Source organism: Arachis duranensis, chromosome 1 (assembly GCF_000817695.3).
Source record: "Arachis duranensis cultivar V14167 chromosome 1, aradu.V14167.gnm2.J7QH, whole genome shotgun sequence".
NCBI lineage: Eukaryota > Viridiplantae > Streptophyta > Magnoliopsida > Fabales > Fabaceae > Arachis > Arachis duranensis.
The window spans coordinates 85,090,409-85,098,759 of NC_029772.3; positions in this window are offsets into that span (position 1 = coordinate 85,090,409).

Sequence of the window (8,351 nt, forward strand, 5' to 3'; positions counted from 1 at the left end):
GTTTATAGTTTAAGGTTGAGGGTTTATAGTTTGGGGTTTGGTGTTTTTGGGTTAGGGTTTAGGGTTTAGGGTTTAGGGTTTATGGTTTAAGGTTTAAGGTTTGTTGTTTAGGGTTTAGGGTTTAGGGATTTGTGTTTATGGGTTAGGATTTAGGGTTTAGGATTTTGTTTTAGGGTTTGGTGTTTGTGGGTTGGGGTTTAGGATTTAGTGTTTGTGGTTTGTGGTTTAGGGTTTATGGTTTATGGTTTGGGTTTTGGGGTTTAGGGTTTAGGGTTTAGGGTTTTGGTTTATGGTTTAGTTTCTATTATTTAGGATTTAGGCCTTAGGGATTATAGTGTAAGGTGTGGGGTTTGGTGTTTAGTGTTTATGGTTTTGGGGTTTGGTGTTTAGTGTTTAGGTTTTAGGATTTAGGGTTTGTGATTTAGGGTTTAGGGTTTTGGGTTTAAATTTATGGTTTATGGTTTATGCTTTAGGGTTGTGGGTTTAGGGTTTAGTGTTTTGGTTTATAGTTTAGGGTTTAAGGTTTATGGTTTATGGTTTATGGTTTTGGGTTTAGGATTTATGGTTTATGGATATGGGTTTATGACTTAGGGATAAGGGTTTAGAGTTTGCATTTTAGGGTTTGGTATTTATGGGTTAGGATTTAGTGTTTAGGATTTGTATTTTAGGGTTAAGGGTTTGTGGTTTAGGGTGTGTAGTTTGTGGTTTAGGGTTTTTGGGTTTGGGGTTTGCGGTTTGCAGTTTAGGGTTTAGGGTTTAGGTTTTATTATTTAGGTTTTAAGGTTTAGGGTTTAGGGTTTACAGTTTATGGTTTATGATTTAGGTTTTATTGTTTAGGGTTTGGGTTTACGGTTTAGGGTTTGGGTTTAGGGTTTCTGGTTTAGTGTTTAGGTTTTATTGTTTATGGTTTAGGGTTTATGGTTTATGGTTTAGGGTTTATAGTTTAAGGTTTAGGGTTTTTGGTTTAGTGTTTAGGGTTTAGGGTTTATGGTTTAGTGTTTAGGGTTTAGGGTTTAAGATTTAGGGTTTATGGTTTAGGGTTTATGGTTTATGGGTTAGTGTTTACGGCTTAGGGTTTAGGGTTTGGTGTTTATGGGTTAGGGTATAGGGTTTAGGATTTGTATTTTAGATTTGGTGTTTGTGTGTTGGTGTTTAGGATTTAGGGTTTGTGGTTTGTGGTTTAGGATTTAGGGTTTAGGATTTTGGGTTTAGGATTAATGGTTTAGGTTTTATTGTTTAAGTTTTAGTGTGGGAGGGTTTAGGGTTTAGGGTTTAGGGTATAGTTTTTATTGTTTAGGGTTTAGGCCTTAGGGATTATAGCGTAAGGTATAGGGTTTAGTGTTTAGGGTTTATGGTTTAGGATTTATGGATTAGGGTTTATGCTTTATGGTTTGGGGTTTTGGGGTTAGGCCATAGGATTAATGGTTTAGGAGTTGTGGTTTAGGTATTAGTGTTTGTGTTTTAGGGTTGTGTGTTTGTGGGGTGGTGTTTAGGGTTTAGGGATTTTCGTTTTGGGTTTTAGGTTTTGGGTTCAGGGTTTAGGGTTTGGGGGTTTACGGTTTATGGTTTGAGATTTAGGGTTTAAGGTCTAGGGTTTAGGTTTTATGGTTTAGGGTTTGGGGTTTATCATTTATGGTTTATGGTTTATGGTTTATGGTTTAGGGTTTTGGGTTTTGGGTTTAGGCTTTAGGGTTTAGTGTTTAGTGTTTGGTGTTTCTGGTTTAAGGTTTAGGATTTAGTGTTTAGGATTTTGGGTTTTGGGTTTATGGTTTAGGATTTTGGGTTTATGGTTTAGAGTTTAGGGTTTATTTTTTAGGGTTTATAGTTTAGGTTTTAGGGTTTAGGGTTTGGTGTTTCTACGTTAGGGTTTAGGGTTTAGGATTTGTGTATTAATGTTTGGTGTTTATGGGCTGGATTTAGCATTTAGGGTTTGTGGTTTGTTGTTTAGCAAGGGTTTATGGTTTGGGGTTTAGGGCTTAGGTTTTATGTTTTGTGGTTTAGGGTTTACGCCTTTGGGATTATGGTGTAAGGTATGGGGTATAGTGTTTAGGGTTAGGGTTTAGGGTTTATAGTTTAGGGTTCATGGTTTAGGGTCTATGGTTTAGGGTTTATGCCTTAGGGTTTATGGTTTATGGTTTTGGTTTAGGGATTAGTGTTTGTGGTTTAGGGTTTTGTGTTTGTGGGGTGGTGTTTAGGGTTTAGAGTTTTGGGTTTTGGGCTTTGGGTTTATGGTTTAGGGTTTGTGGGTTTATGGTTTAAGATTTGTGATTTAGGGTTTATAGTTTATGATTTAGGGTTTAGGATTTTGGGTTTATGGCTTAGCATTTAGGTTTTATGGTATATGGTTCATGGATTTGGGTTTATGATTTAGGTTTCCGGGTTTAGGGTTTATGATTAGGGTTTAGGTTTTAGGGTTTAGGGTTTAGGGTTTATGATTTAGGGTTTAGGGTTTATGATTTGGGGTTTAGGGTTTTGGGTTTGTTATTTGTTTGTTGGGGTTTAGGGCTTATGATTTAGGGTTTGTGAATTATGGTTTAGGGTTTAGGGTTTAAGGTTTCAATTTTAAGGTTTTGGGTATGTGGTGTTGTGTTTAGGGTTTAGTGTTTGTGGTTTTGCGTCTAGGCTTTAGGGTTTAGGTTATAGGATTTTTGGTTTAGGGTTTAGGGTTTATGGTTTAAGGTTTTGGGTTTATGGTTTTTGGTTTTGGGTTTTGGTTTTAGGGTTTATGGTTTAGGGTCTTGGGTTTAGGGTTTTGGGCTTAGGGTTTTGGGTTTAGGGTTTATGGTTTAGATTTTCTTGTTTAGGTTTTAGGATTTGGGGTTTAGGGTTTAAGGTTTAGGGTTTAGGGTTTAGTGTTTAGGGTTTAGGGTTTATGGTTTATCATTTAGGGTTTAGGGTTTAGGGTTTATGGTTTATAATTTTGGGTTTATGATTAAAGGTTCAGGGTTTAGTGTTTTGGGTTTAGGATTTAAGTTTTATGGATTGGTGTTTGTGGTTTATAGTTTATGGTTTAGGGTTTATGGTTTTGGGTTTTGGGTTTTGGGTTTAGGGTTTATGGTTTAGAGGTTAGTATTTAGGGTTTATGGTTTAGGGTATAGGGTTTAAGGTTTATGGTTTATGGTTTAAGGATTAGGGTTTGGTGTTTTCGGTTTAGGGGTTAGGGTTTTGGGTTTTAGGGTTTAGGGTTTCGGGTTTGGTGTTTTTGGGTTAGGGTTTAGGGTTTAGGATTTGTGTTTTAGGGTTTGGTGTTTGTGGATTGCGGTTTAGGATTTAGGGTTTGTGGTTTATGGTTTAAGATTTAGGGTTTTGGGTTTTGGGTTTGGGTTTTAGGGTTTAGGGTTTAGGGTTTATGGTTTATGGTTTTGTTTTTATTGTTTAGGGTTTAGGTCTTAAGGATTATAGTGTAAGGTATGGGGTTTAGTGTTTAGGGTTTATGGTTTAGGATTTATGGTTTAGGGTTTATGGTTTAGGGTTTACGGTTTGGGGTTTAGGGGTTAGGCCCTAGGGTTTATAGTTTTGGGTTTGTGGTTTAGATATTAGGGTTTGTGTTTTAGGGTTTTGTGTTTGTGGGGTGGTGTTTAGGGTTTAGGGTTATTTGTTTTGGCTTTTGGGTGTTGGGTTTAGGGTTTAGGGTTTGTGGATTTTAGTATTTGAGATTTAGGGTTTATGGTTTAGGGTTTAGGTTTTATGGTTTAGGGGTTGGGGTTTATCGTTTATGGTTTATGGTTAACGGTTTATGGTTTAGGGTTTTTGGTTTAGGATTTAGGGTTTAGGGTTTTGGATTTAGTGTTTCTGGTTTAGGGTTTAGGGTATTGGGTTTTCGGTTTATGGTTTAGGGTTTAGGGTTTAGGGTTTGTTGTTTAGGGTTTAAGGTTTAGGAATTGGTGTTTATGGGTTAGGGTTAAAGGTTTAGGTTTTATTGTTTAGATTTTAGGGTTTGGTGTTTAGCGTTTAGGGTTTAGGGTTTAGGGTTTGGGGTTAGGCCATAGGATTAATGGTTTAGGAGTTGTGGTTTAGGTATTAGTGTTTGTGTTTTAGGGTTGTGTGTTTGTGGGGTGGTGTTTAGGGTTTAGGGATTTTCGTTTTGGGTTTTAGGTTTTGGGTTCAGGGTTTAGGGTTTGGGGGTTTACGGTTTATGGTTTGAGATATAGGGTTTAAGGTCTAGGGTTTAGGTTTTATGGTTTAGGGTTTGGGGTTTATCATTTATGGTTTATGGTTTATGGTTTATGGTTTAGGGTTTTGGGTTTAGGCTTTAGGGTTTAGTGTTTAGTGTTTGGTGTTTCTGGTTTAGAGTTTAGGATTTAGTGTTTAGGATTTTGGGTTTTGGGTTTATGGTTTAGGATTTTGGGTTTATGGTTTAGAGTTTAGGGTTTATTTTTAGGGTTTATAGTTTAGGATTTAGGGTTTAGGGTTTGGTGTTTCTACGTTAGGGTTTAGGGTTTAGGATTTGTGTATTAGTGTTTGGTGTTTATGGGCTGGATTTAGCATTTAGGGTTTGTGGTTTGTTGTTTAGCGTTTATGGTTTGGGGTTTAGGGTTTAGGGTTTAGGGTTTATAGTTTAGGTTTTATGGCTTAGGTTTTTGGGTTTGGGATTTAGGGTTTAGGGTTTATAGTTTAGGTTTTATGGCTTAGGTTTTTGGGTTTGGGATTTAGGGTTTAGGGTTTATAGTTTAGGTTTTATTATTTAGGGTTTATGGTTTGGGGTTTAGGGCTTAGGTTTTATGTTTTGTGGTTTAGGGTTTACGCCTTTGGGATTATGGTGTAAGGTATGGGGTATAGTGTTTAGGGTTAGGGTTTAGGGTTTATAGTTTAGGGTTCATGGTTTAGGGTCTATGGTTTAGGGTTTATGCCTTAGGGTTTATGGTTTATGGTTTTGGTTTAGGGATTAGTGTTTGTGGTTTAGGGTTTTGTGTTTGTGGGGTGGTGTTTAGGGTTTAGAGTTTTGGGTTTTGGGCTTTGGGTTTATGGTTTAGGGTTTGTGGGTTTATGGTTTAAGATTTGTGATTTAGGGTTTAGGATTTTGGGTTTATGGCTTAGCATTTAGGTTTTATGGTATATGGTTCATGGATTTGGGTTTATGATTTAGGTTTCCGGGATTAGGGTTTAGGATTAGGGTTTAGGTTTTAGGGTTTAGGGTTTAGGGTTTATGATTTAGGGTTTAGGGTTTATGATTTGGGGTTTAGGGTTTTGGGTTTGTTATTTGTTTGTTGGGGTTTAGGGCTTATGATTTAGGGTTTGTGAATTATGGTTTAGGGTTTAGGGTTTAAGGTTTCAATTTTAAGGTTTTGGGTATGTGGTGTTGTGTTTAGGGTTTAATGTTTGTGGTTTTGCGTCTAGGCTTTAGGGTTTAGGTTATAGGATTTTTGGTTTAGGGTTTAGGGTTTATGGTTTAAGGTTTTGGGTTTATGGTTTTTGGTTTTAGGTTTTGGTTTTAGGGTTTATGGTTTAGGGTCTTGGGTTTAGGGTTTTGGGCTTAGGGTTTTGGGTTTAGGGTTTATGGTTTAGATTTTATTGTTTAGGTTTTAGGATTTGGGGTTTAGGGTTTAAGGTTTAGGGTTTAGGGTTTAGTGTTTAGGGTTTAGGGTTTATGGTTTATCATTTAGGGTTTAGGGTTTAGGGTTTATGGTTTATAATTTTGGGTTTATGATTAAAGGTTCAGGGTTTAGTGTTTTGGGTTTAGGATTTAAGTTTTATGGATTAGTGTTTGTGGTTTATAGTTTATGGTTTAGGGTTTATGGTTTTGGGTTTTGGGTTTTGGGTTTAGGGTTTATGGTTTAGAGGTTAGTATTTAGGGTTTATGGTTTAGGGTTTAGGGTTTAAGTTTTATGGTTTAGGGTTTAAGGATTAGGGTTTGATGTTTTCGGTTTAGGGGTTAGGGTTTTGTGTTTTAGGGTTTAGGGTTTCAGGTTTGGTGTTTTTGGGTTAGGGTTTAGGGTTTAGGATTTGTGTTTTAGGGTTTGGTGTTTGTGGATTGCGGTTTAGGATTTAGGGTTTGTGGTTTATGGTTTAAGATTTAGGGTTTAGGGTTTTGGGTTTGGGTTTTAGGGTTTAGGGTTTAGGGTTTATGGTTTATGGTTTTGTTTTTATTGTTTAGGGTTTAGGTCTTAAGGATTATAGTGTAAGGTATGGGGTTTAGTGTTTAGGGTTTATGGTTTAGGATTTATGGTTTAGGGTTTATGGTTTAGGGTTTACGGTTTGGGGTTTAGGGGTTAGGCCCTAGGGTTTATAGTTTAGAGTTTGTGGTTTAGATATTAGGGTTTGTGTTTCAGGGTTTTGTGTTTGTGGGGTGGTGTTTAGGGTTTAGGGTTATTTGTTTTGGCTTTTGGGTGTTGGGTTTAGGGTTTACGGTTTGGGGATTTTAGTATTTGAGATTTAGGGTTTATGGTTTAGGGTTTAGGTTTTATGGTTTAGGGGTTGGTGTTTATCGTTTATGGTTTATGGTTAACGGTTTATGGTTTAGGGTTTTTGGTTTAGGATTTAGGGTTTAGGGTTTTGGATTTAGAGTTTCTGGTTTAGGGTTTAGGGTATTGGGTTTTCGGTTTATGGTTTAGGGTTTAGGGTTTAGGGTTTGTTGTTTAGTGTTTAAGGTTTAGGAATTGGTGTTTATGGGTTAGGATTTAGGGTTTAGGATTAGGTTTTAGGGTTTGGGGTTTGTGGGTTGGGGTTTAGGATTTAGTGTTTGTGGTTTATGGTTTAGGGTTTATGGTTTAAGGTTTGGGTTTTGGGGCTTGGGGTTTAGGGTTAAAGGTTTAGGTTTTATTGTTTAGATTTTAGGGTTTGGTGTTTAGGGTTTAGGGTTTAGGGTTTAGGGTTTGGGGTTAGGCCATAGGATTAATGGTTTAGGAGTTGTGGTTTAGGTATTAGTGTTTGTGTTTTAGGGTTGTGTGTTTGTGGGGTGGTGTTTAGGGTTTAGGGATTTTTGTTTTGGGTTTTAGGTTTTGGGTTCAGGGTTTAGGGTTTGGTGGTTTACGGTTTATGGTTTGAGATTTAGGGTTTAAGGTCTAGGGTTTAGTTTTTATGGTTTAGGGTTTGGGGTTTATCATTTATGGTTTATGGTTTATGGTTTATGGTTTAGGGTTTTGGGTTTAGGCTTTAGGGTTTAGTGTTTAGTGTTTGGTGTTTCTGGTTTAGGGTTCAGGATTTAGTGTTTAGGATTTTGGGTTTTGGGTTTATGGTTTAGGATTTTGGGTTTATGGTTTAGAGTTTAGGGTTTATTTTTTAGGGTTTATAGTTTAGGATTTAGGGTTTAGGGTTTGGTGTTTCTACGTTAGGGTTTAGGGTTTAGGATTTGTGTATTAGTGTTTGGTGTTTATGGGCTGGATTTAGCATTTAGGGTTTGTGGTTTGTTGTTTAGCGTTTATGGTTTGGGGTTTAGGGTTTAGGGTTTAGGGTTTATAGTTTAGGTTTTATGGCTTAGGTTTTTGGGTTTGGGATTTAGGGTTTAGGGTTTATAGTTTAGGTTTTATTGTTTAGGGTTTATGGTTTGGGGTTTAGGGCTTAGGTTTTATGTTTTGTGGTTTAGGGTTTACGTCTTTGGGATTATGGTGTAAGGTATGGGGTATAGTGTTTAGGGTTAGGGTTTAGGGTTTATAGTTTAGGGTTCATGGTTTAGGGTCTATGGTTTAGGGTTTATGCCTTAGGGTTTATGGTTTATGGTTTTGGTTTAGGGATTAGTGTTTGTGGTTTAGGGTTTTGTGTTTGTGGTTTGGTGTTTGTGGATTGCGGTTTAGGATTTAGGGTTTGTGGTTTATGGTTTAAGATTTAGGGTTTAGGGTTTTGGGTTTGGGTTTTAGGGTTTAGGGTTTAGGGTTTATGGTTTAAGGTTTTGGGTTTATGGTTTTTGGTTTTGGGTTTTGGTTTTAGGGTTTATGGTTTAGGGTCTTGGGTTTAGGGTTTTGGGCTTAGGGTTTTGGGTTTAGGGTTTATGGTTTAGATTTTATTGTTTAGGTTTTAGGATTTGGGGTTTAGGGTTTAAGGTTTAGGGTTTAGGGTTTAGTGTTTAGGGTTTAGGGTTTATGGTTTATCATTTAGGGTTTAGGGTTTAGGGTTTATGGTTTATAATTTTGGGTTTATGATTAAAGGTTCAGGGTTTAGTGTTTTGGGTTTAGGATTTAAGTTTTATGGATTAGTGTTTGTGGTTTATAGTTTATGGTTTAGGGTTTATGGTTTTGGGTTTTGGGTTTTCGGTTTAGGGTTTATGGTTTAGAGGTTAGTATTTAGGGTTTATGGTTTAGGGTTTAGGGTTTAAGGTTTATGGTTTAGGGTTTAAGGATTAGGGTTTGATGTTTTCGGTTTAGGGGTTAGGGTTTTGGGTTTTAGGGTTTAGGGTTTCAGGTTTGGTGTTTTTGGGT